This window comes from Ascaphus truei, chromosome 4 (assembly GCF_040206685.1).
Source record: "Ascaphus truei isolate aAscTru1 chromosome 4, aAscTru1.hap1, whole genome shotgun sequence".
Lineage (NCBI taxonomy): Eukaryota > Metazoa > Chordata > Amphibia > Anura > Ascaphidae > Ascaphus > Ascaphus truei.
The window spans coordinates 25323949-25341332 of NC_134486.1; the positions used below are offsets into that span (position 1 = coordinate 25323949).

General features: G+C 40.7%; 1 long non-coding RNA gene across 1 annotated transcript; it reads left to right on the top strand.

Annotated features, from left to right (window-relative positions):
- Window positions 1-1575: 1575 nt before the first annotated feature.
- On the top strand, window positions 1576-10796 carry LOC142491908 (uncharacterized). Its single transcript, XR_012800582.1, has 3 exons — window positions 1576-1805; window positions 6407-6477; window positions 7918-10796. It is a non-coding gene; the product is annotated as an uncharacterized LOC142491908 (long non-coding RNA).
- The last annotated feature ends 6588 nt before the right edge of the window (window positions 10797-17384 follow it).

Genomic DNA, 17384 nt, shown 5'->3' on the forward strand with positions numbered 1-17384 from the left:
GATAGGAAAAATGACAACACAAACATACTTCAGACAACACCAATGACATTCTAATATAATGAAGGTTCTTAATGAATTAAGTGTTATACTCAAGCTGGCAGGAACGCATTGCCAAGTACAGGCACACAGATTCCTAACTTTGCATGACATGAATTACAAAATAGAATAAACACTTTAGATATATCCTATACTTTTTCATACATGTACAGGTGACCTTTGCGAAGACTAAATCAGGGGTCTGAAGGAGGTCAAGAAGACAAGTCAGCAGACCCAATCCTGCCTCAAAGTAAATCTAAATTGTATTCATTTTCACACACACACATCTGATTCCTCTCCCTCGCTTTCCCCTACTGTACATCTCTCTCTCTTCCCCCTGTCTATCCTTTCCCTTTCTATCCCTCCATTCCCCCCACAACCTCAGTCTTGAAAGATTGACATTAAATGTATTTGTTATTTTGCTTCAAACTATGTAGCCTACAGGATATAATTTAATGACAACATGTATATCCCGTTCAACAAAAAGGTTGTAAAAGTCTAGAACTGTAGCTCTTTATTCCCATTCATATGAATGGTAGTAAAGGAGTGCTTAATCGTGCCATTATGTAGAAGGATCTATACCTAAATGTCAGCTCTATGACTGCATTAATTGGTATTCCAATGAGCTGATCGCACATTATAAGTGACTACTACCCTCTCTAAAAAGCATACGTTTATTTTAAAAAGTCAAATTTACACATAAAGTGTCATGATGCTGCAATACTTGAAATGTGATTATTTAACTGTTATCACAAAATGTACAGTAACATAATTTATAGCAAATTCTCTACAGGCCATCCCTTACCTTGTACTACATTTAGCAGCTAGATGGCCTGATTATTCTGACCATGGCTCCCCATTGTCAGCCTCACCACACATGTCCCCGATCTCTTCAGTGGGTTAGCAAGTTCAGAGCTGGAGGAGCAGAGGGAGAGTCCTCCTGACATGGGACAGGAATGCACGTGGCAAAGCACAGACGCATCACCTGTCCCCCAGCAACCTTCCGAAGCTTCACTTGTCAAAGTGGTGCAGCAGCAGCCTAGGAGTGAACACGTGGACATCTTTATCCACCAACATACTGAATACCACAAGGAGCAGATGGAACTTAGAAGAGGTGTGGCACAGGATTTGAAAGTGATTAAAAATCAGATGAAGTCACTAATGCTGCCCTAAATGTCATTATGGAGACAGTCTCTTAGCACAGGAGAGATACACTGCCGCAACAGTGACAAATGCTGCGACTTGGCTTGAGATGTGCACCGCCATACAGCCAAAATCCCACCCCGAGTTTGGAATCCCTGAATGACACTATGCAGGAACCAACACATCCATCAACTTCCACTCTGGAGACACGTACACGTGGAGGAGGCAGGCAAACAAGTAGAGCGCCACCAACTGCAGAAGTGCAGGTCCGACTAGGAACATGGCGGGGCTCAGTGCAGTGTGTGGCGGGGCCTCTTTCCCACCCCCCCCCCCCCCCCCTGGAGCCTGCCCCTCACCCGCCCCTGCATGATGACGTCCTGTGACGTTGCATCACCAAGGTGACTTTTCATCATGTGACATACCTGAATATTACGGCGCTTACAGAGGCCCCACACTCCCCTCACATTGTTTAAATGTTGTGGTGGTTAAAATGACTTTGACCCCCACAACATTTAAACTGTGATCACGGACGTTGGGGCGGAGGGCAGGGCACGGGGCCTCTGTAAGCGTGGGAGCCAGTGCTGTCGGACCTCTGGCAACGCCATTTTGCAGGATGTGGAGGGCAGGTACAGTTTGAGTTCAGAAGCCTTATTAACTTGTTAAGGGGAGACATAGAGCCCCTGACAAGAAGAGACAGCGCAGTCCCTGGCCTTGTCAAAATGTGTGCTTGTCATTTGTCTGGTCTTCTAACATCAATTAGGATGCAATATAAATGTTATTTTATTAGACTAATTAACTCTAGATATGTAGCTATTTATGTTGTGGTACACAAATATTTGCCTAAATTTAATACCAATCCAACATTTATTTCATCAACATTTCCTGCAATTACCCTTTAAGACTGATGTGCCACCGACATCTGTCTAAAAAGGTAATTGCAATAACTGTTGATTAAATAAATGTTGTGTTTCTATTACATTTAGGCAAATAACTGTGTAACAACATACATAGCTACATATCTTGAGTTAATTAGTCTAATAAAATAACAATTATATTGCATCCTAATTGATGTTAGAAGACTAGACAAATGACAAGCCCACATTTTGACAAGGCCTGTGCACTCTTCCAGCCATCCCCTGGATGAATACAGTGGAGGGGATTTTCCGGTTTACAGAGAATAGCTTTCACAAGCTCGTATCTTAAAGTATCAATTATACCTAGACATCATGCTGCCAGTTTTAAACAAATTCTACTTTGCCATTTTATCTACTACAACAATGGGAATTGGATCTTCTTCCTGATTGGCTGCTTCGGAGTTTATAGAATAGCCTTAGCTCCAGCTGGTAGATTTTAGTAAATACCCCACGTGATCGGTACACACAACATTTATTGTTTTACAGGGTTTTGTAGCAGGCAGATTATTGAGAACTAGTCCAAATAAGTAAACCACTGTGGCCAGCAGTTTATTCACACTTCAGAGATAAACTGATTGTAGTCCATGGTAGTTAAAGAGACTTTACACAATTTGGTCCTGATAAACAACAACACAATTATACTTCCCACAGGAGGTTTAATAACTTTGTAGAAGGGATACAATTTATTCCCCACTTATCCTCTCTCCTAAGGACCAAAGAATCCACCCCTTTGAACAAACAGTCGAGAAAACAAAGACTTTTTATATGTATGTACAGAATGTATGTATATCTTTATTTATATAGTACCATCCAGGTACATTGCGCGTCACAGCAGTAATACACGTGACATATTGTAATAATAAATTACATAGTGGGAATAAGCGCTTCAGACATAAAAGTAACAATAGGAACAGGTGTCCCTGTCCCGCAGAGCTTACAATCTAATTGGTAATTTGGGAGCGCTTACAGAGACAGTAGGAGGGCGTTCTGGTAGGTGTGTCTGTATAGGGTCAAGTTCAGTGCATATGAGATGTATAGTATCAGCCAGCGGAGCTACCCATAAGCTTCATTAAAAAGGTGGGTTTTAAGAAAGGTCCTAAAGCCTATATTTTCCTTTTGTCAGAGGACCTGCTCCTAATCTCCCTGCTCTTTCTTTCTCTCCTCTGCCCCACTCGTTGGCTTTTTTTTTAATAGCTGTTAGATTCTGCCTGGATGTATCTGATGTGTATTCTGCGCCAAGGGATCACAGCCTAGTTGAACCTGGGACTGATATACTTGCCTTCCTTTACCTTACTCAATAGCTTCCTTGCTCTGGATAAAACACTGTAAATACAAATATAGGATAAGTATCTGTCATCTAAATTTAGTATAGTTTAAACTCAAGGACATATGTCTTTTTTTCAACCTTATCTACGATGTAACTATATATAACAGGACCTCCTGAGGATAGCACGTTTGTTTATAATCTGAACCGTTGAGTCCTGGACTGAGAGAAGCTTTTCCCTTATCAAAAATACTCATGCCATATAATCTAACAGGGAATCCTTATACTCTAAAGCACGATTCAAGTTTTGTATGCGAAACAGTACTATTAACCTATTGAACCATGACTTTGAAACAATGTACTGTGTAAATTCATCAATCTCATTTTCCCTTGACAAGTATGGGTTGGCCTCATGTAGAAGTTCCCAAATTCTTAAAAGTCACAGTATGCTTCTTTTTTTAGATAAGCCAGGATTTACGTCAACTATGAACCTTAAAGTCACATATGAACAAAATTATAGTCTGTAAGAAGTCTGTGAGGGATTAAAGAGATAATAACCACCATACAGTAGTTGTCTGGCTTTTCCTATCTAGACATAAATAGATCAATTACTAAAGACTGCATCTTGTCCACGTGAACTGTAATTTTGCAGAAAGGATAATGTACTTTGTTACCTTTGGTGAAAACGGTGAGCAGTGTCTTAAGTTGTGTTATTCTGCGTGACTCACTAAGACTCCGCAGCCTTTTGCTTGAAGGCTACCATATGTATTTGTTACATTCTTTTTTCTACGTTATTAAATTAATTCCCGGCAGATTGAGTCACATCTCTTGACTATCATGAAAGAGTTATTTAATTTCATGTATTACTTAGAAACCAAAGCTAGGAAGGTTTCCAAAAGATACATGTGGATATTAAATATTCTACACAAAGAAACGAGAGTATCAGAACAATAGATACAAATCTACTTTCTCCAAAGGGGAATCATCAAAGCTGTTGAATTATAGTTTTCTTTAGTAGCTGTTTTATACTTTTAATATTGAGTTTCTATATTTTTTTTTAACTAGTACAGGTCACGCCATAATAATATTACCTAATAATTAACCCTTTGGGGCCTATTTCAGTAAACTCCGATAAAATCAGTGCATTGCTGATCGACTTTGCATTGTTTTATCGCGCTATAAAACATGTTGGTAAAAATAGTATTCACTAAGAAAAAATCCAAGTTTTATAAGTTTGATAAAAAAAATGCAGCATCGAACGACTTGTTTTTTTTCTAAGTGTTATCGCGCTATAAATCCTATCGATTGGCAACTGATTGAAACTGCAGCCTGGAAGAGCTGCATGGAGACGCAGAGTCTCCATGCACGGCTCTTACAGGCGATCGTACAGTTTCAATATTAATTTTAAAACTAGTGTCCGGGAGCATGGGGTCTCCTGAGCTGAACTGCATGATTTTAGGCTTGGTGGACCCCCTACTTTTCGAGATACAGGCCCCGGTTTGGCACCCCATACTGGGGCCTGTATCTCGGGAATCAGGGGGTCCCCGATGCTAAAATAAATGCAGTTCATCTCAGGAGACCACCCGCTCCCGTACACTATTAGTAAAACAAAGATTAAAACAGCTTCATTACCTGAGCGGCTAGCCGCTAAGGCAATGAAGGGGTTAAGCCTCAGTAGCTCATTTATTGGGGGTAGAGGGATTGGGTGAAGGGGGTACTTGGCCCAGAGTGGGTGGTTAGGCCTACCGGGAAGGTTGTGGGAGGAGTTAACCCCTTCGATATCATAGCGGTAGTAACCGCTATGGTATTAAGGGGTTAACCCCCCCTGCGACCCACCCGGTAGTCCTAACCACCCCCCCTTTGCCAAGTACCCCCTTCACTCAATCCCTCTACCCCCAATAAACATTAAAATATCACTACCTACCAATACACAACCCACCCCCTGTACCCCCAACAACCGCCCTAATACATACAGTACAGGAATGGGCAAAATTTGTATTACCCAGATATGGATAATAGTGCATTTTCCCATTAAAAATATACATTACCCAGCCAGCATAAAGTAAATAAAACTTGCACTTACACCTGCCAGGATGAAGGCTGTCCTCGTCCTCATAACCATCCTTGTCTTCCGTTGGGAGCAACATCACAATAAAAAATACAAACTAATGGCCACCTTCCCCATAATTACCTTAGCGGATAGTAGCCGCTATACTAATTAGGGTGTAAACCCCCCTCCCACGCTACCCACCCGGGAGGCCTAACCACCCTCCCCGGTGCAACTACACCCACCCTCCCCCGCTACCCATTGATTGGCACAGTGTTAAAGCATGCCCATATAATATGGGCATGCTTTGCAGCTATAGCAATAAATGGGCAAGCTAAAAAAAAACATGCACAAAATAAAACACATTACATTAAACAAAAACATTAGAAATGCCAAGAAACCAATTGATTGGCATAGTGGTACATCATGCCCATAAAATATGGGCATGATTTGCTACTATGACAGTCTGTGGACAACCTAAAAAATAAAGAACCACCAAAAATACAAAATGTAATCAAACCAATCACAACAATTAAATAAACCAATCACCAAAAATATACAATAATAAAAAAACGAACACCAAACAATAACCAGAATTAAAATAACCAAACAACACAAAACAACCAGAATTAAAATAACCAAACACCAAAAAACAACCAGAATTAAAATAACCAAACACCTAAAAAGAACCAGAATTAAAATAAACAAACACCAAAAAAAGCCAGAATTAAAATAAACAATCAACAAAAATAAACCTGAATTAAAAAAAATACCACAAATAAACCTGTATTAAAATAAACAATCAACAAAAATACATACCAACTAAATAAAAACACCCATTTGCCAAAAAATGCATTGCTTGTCACTGTATTTATCTTTAGCCCTTAAGGGGCATAGATAAAGACATTGGCAGTCAATGGGCAAGCAAAAAAAAAATACAATCAAAATACATGAAAAATAAAAAATTACATACTGTACATTCAATGTTTTTCTTACCTTTAGATGTCTTCACCCTCCGATTCCCAATGTATCAGGAAGCTCTCCATCCGCAACGCAATGATCCTCAACTTCAGGTAAGTTCTGTTCTTCTTTCTTCGGTTCTCTTCTTTCTTCAGTCTTGTTTTCTTGCTTTGTAATCCAATCCATTGGCGGATGTGGTCCCATCGTCTTCTTTTCAGTAAAAGCTCTCTGTACTATCCCTAGAGCATAACCATTGCTTGGAGGGTGCATACTACATCACTTAGTCATAGCTTAAAATGGCCAAGATTCACAAAGTTCTATTTGTTCTAAAAACTCGGGGCTCTTACTGTCGTGTTATCAGAATCAGTAACGGAGGTTATGTTCCCTGAGGTTAATGCAAATCTACAAGGCTAATTATACCCCAAAACAATGGCCGTTGTTGATCTCATTAGCATAGACTTAACAGCATGTTAAGTTAGCACTGCCTCGCATTAACACGACTTGTGTTACACGTGGAGAGACACATGTCTGCAAAAAGAAGCACACCTGAGATACCTGCATACTGTATATATGCTAGTAGCGATATGCAAAGTATATTTAAATAAATCCTATATCCCAGGAATCTCAGGTATGCTCCTTTTTGTGCACAGGAGTCTCTCCACATGTTACTTGAAGTTGTGATTGTGGTGATATATATAGCACTTGGGATTCTAGTAACATAGCATTCCCTCTCTCGTTAACTATCTGTGTTAATGAGAACGGAGCTCTGTGGATATGCGCTGTTAGAGAGAACACCTCTTTCATATCATTAGCACTAACGTCTGTTATAATAAAACAAGGGTTATGGCTGAAAACAGCACTTAACACAGCGTTAGTCAGCTTTGAAGAGAACCGTTAACACTTTATGATGCGTTAACTTAAGTTAACGCTTCGTTAAATCAATTATGGAGCTTTGTGGATCTGGGCCAATGTATCCTATTTGTTCAGTTTCACGAACATATATGATGCAAAAATAGCCTATATTGGGATGTAACCAGACTTACTGTGCACGTTGCCGCTGCCGTCGCAAATCCAGACGGATTAGCGCTGCGGTGGGTCCGATCCGGAAGCATGGATCCCACGCAGTGCGATCGCAGCAGACACTGTCCCCAGCACAGCGTACTTTTGCTTGTTCGTCTGCGGCGCTGGGCACAGTTTATCTTCTACACACTGCTACATTTGTAACAACAATAAGAACTTTTTCTTTGAAATTCATTTTTTTTCCCAGTTTGGCAGCCAGAAAGCTTTGATAAATAGTCCTCTTACATTAGATTTGTTCTTAACAGGTTTGCCCTTCACGTTTCTTTCATTTAGCTTCATACTGTATCTCTGTTTCTGCAATTTACTGTCTATCCCTATCGTTCTCAGATTTGTTTTCTTTTTCTTCACTTTTTTCTCTCTTGCGCTTTAACTGAAGTTTTCACTTACATTATGCATTTTCTCTGCTCTCCTGCTTCCCTGCCATGTCATTCGCTACTTCTACCCTCCCCTCCTTACTCTTTTAAACTTTTTAGGTCTTCTAACATAAACCACTAAAAGCTGCTCTGCTGAAGGCGCGGCTTAACAAGTAAAAAGCTGCTGCTTCAGCGAAAGTGAGAGCTGTGGATTCCCCCGGCATCGCAGCGGGTGGTCTATGACTTCCGAATTGGGACCAACCGCATTAAGGATTCTCACTGGTGAGGTAAGCCGCGACTGGGAGCTCACGGCTACCCCCGGCAGAAACATATCTAAGTCTAGCTACATCTGAATGTACACAACTGGTGAATATTTGCAGCCCATGGAAATCTAGCAAACCCGCCATCATTTGCCAAACTTCACCAAGCATTCGCGTATGCACTGGATATTCTGATGAGAGTCATGCCATTAAATTATCTTGAGATTGTGTTACTGTGTAGAACAGAAATAGAGCTTCGAAAAACAGAAACACACCGCTTGACTACTGGAATTGGAACTTTGTTTGAGTATACTGGGGGTGGTGTGGATGGGAACTGGGAGAAGTCTACTGACCCAACGCAAAGCTGTTTGCAGGCAGCTTTGTAATTTCTGGGCATCAATGACCAATCCCTATCCCCCAATGTGACATTGTCCTTCTTGCTGTAATCATCAATAATAACATCAAGATAAAGGGCAAGGAAATGCAATGTATGGAGCACAAGTAAGAAGGGAGCATAGTTCCTTTTCCATCTCATGTAGCATCGGCAATTGGCAACTTGGGACTGAATACTGGTTTACTTTACACATTGACAGTGCGGAGGAGTGTCCTGTTGAGCAACAGGCCTCAAACTGGGCCCCTGACCCAATAAATGAGGCTGATAATAAATACTTCCTGCTCTTAACTAGTAGGGCCCAGTGAAGGGCAGGATCCTGAGCAAGTGGCCTCAACCTTGGTGTACGAGGGTTCCCCAAAAACGACCTCTTACAGTGTCTGGGAGAGAATCATTAGATTCCTCCAAGCATTACAAACTGAAAAGGATGCCGAGTTGGCTCTTGCACTTATACTGTGTGGTCACATTCACATAAGTTCTGAAAAACATAGCAGGTGTGGAGAACATGCTTGCATCTAATTTTCACAAACAAAATACAGTACAGGTATTCAAAATGTTCACAAAAATGTACACGAAGCAAACGGCATAACATTTGTACATTTCTACCTATTACCCTAAGTACAGTATATGACATTCAGTAGTCCTAATCAGTCATTCAGATGCCAGTGTGTCGTTTTCGGCCAATAATGACCCAATGGGCCGCTCCGGACTAATGTATATTAAATCAGTCTATAAAGGCCCAGATAAACAAAAGGTTGCGAAGCTTATAACGCCTCAGCTCCCATTCATACACATGCTAATGATTAGCATTCTTTTGTGGATCTGGGCTTAAGAGTTATATAATATACATTTGGTTTATTATTAGAAGCAAGCCATTATGACTAGCGATTGTTTAAAAAAATTGTTCTCGTGTCCTGCAAATATAATTTTACTTACCAAAAACACTGGGAGAGGATTTGCCACATAAACTTTGGCATCAATTCAACACAAACATAATAAGCATAGAATGAAGAATGGCACATCAAATTCGAATTGTAATTTAATAGTATTTTACATTGCCAATTTTTCAGTAGCAAATGGCACCTTCACGAGGGATTACATTTGGCTTTAAACAAAACAGACACATTGAATAAATAGAATACTTGAAAAAAAAAGCGCCATAATGCAGAGGATTGTAGCTACAGTACAGTATTAACTGCAACACAACCTGCCCCTCACCAGAATGATAAAATAAGCAAACACAATACGGAGGATCCAGCAGGACAGAAAGAGAATGCTATAAACCAAAATAAATATAGCACCAAGTAAATCCTCCAATAGTACACAGACACCAGTCAATAAAAGTACCCAGGGAAATATACCGATGTAATATTTAATCAAGAAGTATAGTAAACTACTGTAAACTCATCACAGAGACCACAAGGTTGCAGTGTATTTAAGACATAAATCCAATATGTCACTCACTGTAGCAGCAATCAATTTACATCTCCCCATCCCCTGGTGTGGAAACCTGTTCAGTTCTCATAATATGAATGGTGGAAATGGGTGTTTCGAATATATTTATGGTATGTCAATAGAATGCTCTCCATTTTTAATATCAGTGAGATGCTCAACATAATGGGGGTTTTGACGACATAGTTAAACCATAGAAACACTTTAATATGCAAATGATATTAGATGTGTCACGAGTGATACATTGGTTAATATTGTATTCATAACCATATAGTGGGTGTTAAAACATATCACCAAGAAAAATGGCATTACAGAGAGAAACCTGAACATTTGAAACAGCCCCAGTTTCTTGTTGCTCACAAAATGTGTTATTTCATACTTTTCAGATTGATCAGTCTAAATCAGGGAGTCCACCACACTCCTGCCACATTGGTACACCCTCACGGGCTTAAAGATACATAGTGTGCCTATGATGTACTCTTATAAAATACCACTATTTGAGAATCACATGTTTCAAGAATCTACTGGCCATATTGTATTTGGAAGAAAAAATGAGTTGGTCAGAAGTGGAATGTTTCTTACCCTGTTACAATATCTTAAGGCTCTTTTGATGAAAGAATTCAGATGGGAATAACCAACACATCTCACCATGTTAAGAAAAATATTAAAAGCCTTTGGCGAATTACGTGAAATGACTATTGGCATATAAAATTGTATTTATGTCAATGAGTTTACTAGTCTAAATAGCCTAGTAAGCCATTGACCTCTTTTTTAGAAAAGGTAACATAATCCTCATTATAATGAGAGCATGTGTGGAACACCAACAATTCTCACCATGTTGAGAAGAATGTTCAATAACTTGAAGATGGATGATGCCTTTAGGCATATAGTAGTATATTTATGGCCATGAGTTTACTAGTCTATATACAGTAGACTAGTAAACATACCAACATACAGTCTTAGTAAGCTTAAAACCCAAACACACTAGTGTGTGTGTGTGTGTGTGTGTGTGTGTGTGTGTGTGTGTGTGTGTGTGTGTGTGTGTGTGTGTGTGTGTGTGTGTGTGTGTGTGTGTGTGTGTGTGTGTATATATATATATATATATAGTCATTTAGAGTGCTGCTGGGGTTGTGACCTTATGGATACTAGAGACAGAAAGGCCCCCATGATACATCCAACTTGAGAAATCATTTAATACATTTATAAGTATTTTATCTATATTATTTCTTGAAACATATGGGTAATTTGTTTCAATACCTTGGCCAAAATATTTTAAGCCTACAACCACGTCACGGAAGACCAGCATACTGGTGGCAAGCAGCACTGCAAGGGCAGGCAGCGTCCCATCTTTAAAGTGGACCATTTTAAAGTGGAGTTTAACAGAGACTTCAGCAGAAGTGAAAAAAAAAGTTGACATCTTTACACCTACAGGCCCTGGATTCTGTAATTGAACAGTGCTGGAAAGGAGGACGTTTTCTATCACAGACTCAGGACACAGCTCTGCACACTCTGCAGCATCGCCATTCATATATTGCATTTCTGACATTTTGCACATTGTCCTTTATCCTAACTCTATTTTTAGTGCACAGCACTCTGGCTACTAAACACTAAACTTGCAACACTACCATGGTGCCTCTGCTTTTTATATTCCCTCTAATCACACTTCTTTCCAAACAGCACTTTTCTTTCTTCAAAACTTACAGTATGTCGCTAACTCCATTCATATTTCCCCATCTCTCCTTCCTTCTCCACTTCTGAGTTCATATGAACTGCTTTCCTATCTGCAACCTTTGACCCCACTCAGCTACACCCCATGCTCTAAAACACACTCCTACAAATCCTGCTCACACATCCGCTTTCTTGCCTTGTGTCAGTCTTCCTAGACATTCTGCTCCCAGCCACAGTTCCCTTGTCTGTCCACCGGGTGTGCTGGTGTTTCTGTCTTCTCTGGGGTTCGTCTGTCTGTCGATCTCCTCTTGTTGGTCCTGTCCTCTGTCCTTATAGTTTCCTGTGCTTCCTTGCCTTTGCTTTGTTTTGTGTTCCCTGGACTTCTCTGCCACAGTCTGTTCCCTGTTCCACTACTTGTCCTTGTGAATAAAGGTCATTGCCTGCAATTAGGCTTGTTTCCTGCCTGCAATTAGGCTTGTTCCCTGTCTCTGCCATGGCCTCTGTCCCTGTGGATTTCCTGCTGCCAACATCTCTGCCTGTGACCCCGACCATGCTTATTGCTGCCTGCCCTAGACCTCTGCTTGTGACCCCGACCATGCTTATTGCTGCTTGCCCTGGACCCTTGCCTATGAACCTGATGCCTCCTCACTTGCCCCCTGCTGTTCCGGCCACTGAGGTCCTACCTGCACCAGAAGTCTTGACACCTTGCTCCTCCTCCTTCCTTCTGGGGACCTCTCTCCCAATCCTGGTCCCTGACTTATTTCTACATGCTCTCGTCCTCGTCTCTCACATATAACATCACATCCTTGTGGAGTAAACCCCTCTAACCTCTTACCCATCCCCTATCAACCTCCCTCCTCTCTTTTTTGTGCCCTTTGGAATGCACGCTCCCTTTCTAACAAATTTTACCTCTGTACATGACTTCTTTTTCTCTCACTCCCTGCTCCTCTTTATTATAACTGAGAATTGGCCCCACTCGGTCTGACCCTGCATTAGAAGCCCTCTCTTATTGTGGCCTTTCTGTCTCCCACACTCCTCGCCCTGATGGCAGGGGTGGAGTCGTGGGGCTTCGCCTCTCCTCTATCTGTCATTACAGAACCCTTCCTATTCCTCCCCCTTTCCTTTCTTCGAGGCTCACATTGTCCAGTTTTTTGAAGTGAACATTCTTAGCTGACAGTGGAACATACAAAAATCTCATATGGTAAAAAAGCCTTCATGGGGATGAAACTTGAAACGGAAGTAATCTACTGGACATGTGCAGAATCGTACCAGAGAAGTGGCCACAAGTTGTCAGTGTCCACGAATGCGTATCGCGGCCGACATTACAAACTTAGAAGCAGCCACAGCCAATGCATGTGCAGACACCAAAGCCCCAATTAGATACCTCGGAATCAATTTAGAAGCAGACTTAGCAAGAGTGTATGAAAATAATATCAAGCCCACTATTAAAAACATTCTGGAAGAATTGAAAGCTTGGATGGCATTCCCTCTGTCACTATTTGGCCAAGCTTGCATCATCAAAATGATACCCTTTGCCAGGTTGTTATACCCACTTCAAACACTACCCCTACTGATTAAGCATAAGGACATAAAGGAGCTAAACAATGGGATAAATAAGTTTCTATGGAAAGGGGGAAAAAACAGAATATCGTTGGCCAAATTACAAATGACTAAAGATATGGGAGGAATCAATATCCCCAATATAACAAACTGTAACCTCGCGTGCCTCCTGTCGGTGATGGGATTTTGGGAAAGGATTTTTGCTCCACCCCAGAGATAGAGAAGCAATTATCAGTTCAATTCTGTTTAGCAGAATTACTACACCTAGAGAGGAGCAGGATTCCCCAGGAGCTCAAATCCAACATACTAACAAGAGATACTATAGCCACATGGAGAACAACTAGAACATTTTTTAACTTGTCATACTCCATCTCCAAATTTCTTCTGATCCAAAGTAACCACAAGTTGCCCCCAGCAACGACCAGCAGTCATTCAGAAATTAGGGTAAAAAGGGGATCAGATATCTAGATCATATCATAGACAGCGAAAAACAAGAATTCATCCCGTTTCAAGAACTGGCTCAGATTTATGACCATCCAGAAAATAAAACGGTTCTGTATATCTGACTCTTAAACTATAGCAAGAAACTGCAGGACTACAAAAAACACGTCTTAAGCAACAATGCATTTGAAACGTTTTTTTTTAAACAAAACATAACAAGGTACACACTAGCTGAGCTATATAAATTGCCTGGAGACCGAGACGTGGAAAAGACAAACAGGAAAAACCTGCGATCCTGGCAGCAAGACTTCCAGGAGATTCAGTCGATGGAAGAACTACAGTAGTATCCGGGTATGTCAGAATATGTAAAATAATTACGTCACTAGGGGGAAATGTAGTATAGACTAATGCACAGAGCCTATATTCCATTTGTCCGGCAAATAAAAAATATTGATAGACACAACAAATAGCCCGAAATGAAGCCTGATGAAGGCAAATCTCAAACATTGCCTTTGGACATGTGAATCCATCTCAGAATTCTGGGTACAAGTATTACAATTCATAAAAAGGGTTACAAATGTCAACTGGGAGAAACACCCACTCCCTATGATATTCGCAAATACAGAGCCAGGGTGAATAACAATAAACCTTAACAGCGAAGCTATAGTTCCTACTGAGTTAATTCTCCTGACAGCCAGAAAGGCAATCATGACAAAGTGGCGAGACACAGATGCACCAAACATAGAACTAATCAAATCCCTGCTCGTCAAACTAATCATATAAATAAAATAACATACTAACAAAAAGAAAATAGCCAACATAAATTTTATTCCAAGTGGAGGGTAATACAGTAGCATCCGTCCGACAACAAGAACAGGATACATTCAACTGTCAAGTAGAGAGGTTAGAACAAGAAATCAGCTCAAGATAAAGTATATAGGGAGTGCTAGGGAAAGGAGGACATTTCATGCACCTTTCCTAGATGATCGCAAGGAGGTCAGAATCCCGAGCCAGCCAAGGAAGAGTTCAGCCAAATAAGGTAATTACAAATCTATTTAGCCATACTGGGGTATTAGAGAGTCTTGTTTTGGTTAAAGAAGTTTATGTTCGGAATTAAAAAGAAAAAAAGTGGATAAAGACAGATACATACAGTATGATACTAAAGGTACAGTTAGAATTCACTGGACGAAAAACCCACTACGGAAGTCCAATGTGATAAATACAAAGACTGTATAACCTGAGGGGGTCGAACCAATATGGATATTATCTGGATAACATGTACCAACCTGAGAAATGTTTAAGTGAATACAGTATGTCAAAAATGTATTGTAACAAAATGTCTATGTATACAATCATCCCAATAAAAAAATATATATTCAATAAAAGCACAGGTAACAGTGGGATTACTGATCCATTCCAAAAAATTCATGAAAACAATCAGATTTATATGCAGTATTATTCATTACTACTATTAGTCATTCATATAATGACACCATCGTCATTTCTTTTTTAAGTAAAAACAATGCTCCACTTAATGGGGCATCACAATACTTTACAGTCAGTTTGAGAACAGCTCGAATTAAATACAATTATTATGTTACACAAGAGTCAGACAAGAAAGACAGAGTTATAACAGCACAGTTGCATTACATGAACAGAGGTTATACATTCCATTTATAGACATTTCATGGGCAGTTAGAGATATGGGCATGTGTAACATTTACGGACAGGGTTAAAATTTGTTTAGAAGAGGCAGGATAGGCCTGCAATGTGTTATTAGAAGAGGACCTGCCTCAAGCAGCTTACAATCAATAGGCAGGGTACAGTACGTTGAAACATTGGGTGCAGAGGATGAGACGGTTGGGTAGTTTCAGATTGCAATAGAGCAGCTCTAACATTACCAAACAACAGCGAACGGCAGCAAACGGTGACACACTTTGGCTGCCACCTTCAGGGCAACTCGGGTGTTATGTCCCAAAGATTCTTTGGTAGAATGAAACAGCAGCATAGCACAGACCTGGACCTGACATCAGGCATGTAGGGGGGAGGAACTGATTAACTCCGGTCGGTCTTTGAAGTGCCTCTTGCTGTTACCCTATCCCCATACCCTATCTGGCATATTGGGGAGTCTCTCAGTGAGATGCCTTTGGATCGATTCAGGTGTTATGTCTCAGAGATTCTTTGGTAGAAAATCACCTCCAAACAACACCAACTTTTTCACTAGTTCACTGAAGTTCACATCTGGAACACGGTCTCAAAACGAGATGAGCGAATCTTTTGAGATTCGCTTCTCCACAGATTTGAGCAAACTTTCCAAAAGTTTGCAAAACCTACAAATATTTTGCTAGAACTTTTGGAGCCAAAAGTTCTAGCAAAACAGCCAAAATTGTTCAAAATTTGCCAGCTTGCCTTTTAAATATGGTAAAATACCGTTGCTGTCTACAACTTACATTTTTATTTAATTTTACAAGATAGAACAAATGTTAAATGCATAAGTAATCAAAATAGAGACAACTAGCCAGTCTCCACCTGGCTCATCAGTAAGGTAGGAAAGCCTCCTGTTTAAACTGCAGGAGAGATCTTGTGAGCACAAAAGGACTATGTTGCCAGACGAGATTCCTAGGAACAAGTGGTCTTTAGCACAGGGCTGTGCTGCCAGCAAGATCCCCAGGAATAAGACCTCTATTCCAGGACACAGTGGACCCTGGAACCCGCTAGAGGGTGGCCCCCCAACAGACACCAACCCAGACCCGGAGACTGACATAAAGAGCCCCTGCTTACAAGTACCTTTTTGAACTTTGGGGTCATAGGTTGGCAAGAGGCCTATCCTCCCAGCCCTGCGGACAGGGACAGGGAAAGTGAGTTAGCCTTTACAAAGGGATTGGCTGTTTTGTTTATTTGGTTGCTTTTTTTTAAAAGATGTATTGTTTGAAGCTGCGGGATGAATAAAAGCCATGGTTTATTTTCCCCGAATATATCTCCCTGGTTGTACCTCTGCACGTCTCCTACAGGTACCATTTGCAAAGTTCGCTCAGGCATGCAAAACATTCTCACAACTCGACTCTATACAAATAATTAGGCTGTAACTTGTATGTAAGTCTTCACAGTCAAATCCCTCATTGTCAGTTCTTTTACTTGCTACTTTGACTACTGTACATTCATCTTGATGGCTCACCTACTAAAAAAACAAGAGAATATCAGTGGGTAATCCTACCAGAAAGACCAAATTGTGTCTCTAATCTCACGAACGCTCACTGTGTCACATCATGTAGCATTTAGTTGCACTGGGCAAGTTGATTCCACATATAGATCAAATGTTGCCAGACTTTTTATGTATTGGTGAGGAGATCTGGACCTTCATGCAGTGTTTATCTATTCATTATGCATTCCACCTGTAGCACCCTTGGGGGAATGCCAAGTTATTTTTGTGGGTTCTTAATTCCTACAAGGAGTTAAGGGGTTAAATCCCTTTACAGGTCCCTTGATAATGTTGCAGGTTTCATGTAAGGTGGTTCAGCATAGGCTAAGCCTTTTTATTCTGCCCAGTTACAGGGGTAAGGATAGTGATGTTACTTGGGGTATATAAGTAAGGGAAGGAACGTTCCACCCTCAGATCGTAGTGGACCCACGTGAGGGTGATCTCGTGGGGTTATAGTTCAGGGTACGTCCCATCTCTCTTATTTTCGGAAGTATCCCAGAGTAAGAGGCCTATAGACATATTCTTTGGAACCGGTCCTTGCCACAGCAGAGTCTGGAGTCCTTGTTACAGGTTCTCATTAAGGGGAACCTGGAGGTAATGCTGGGGAATTATTTAG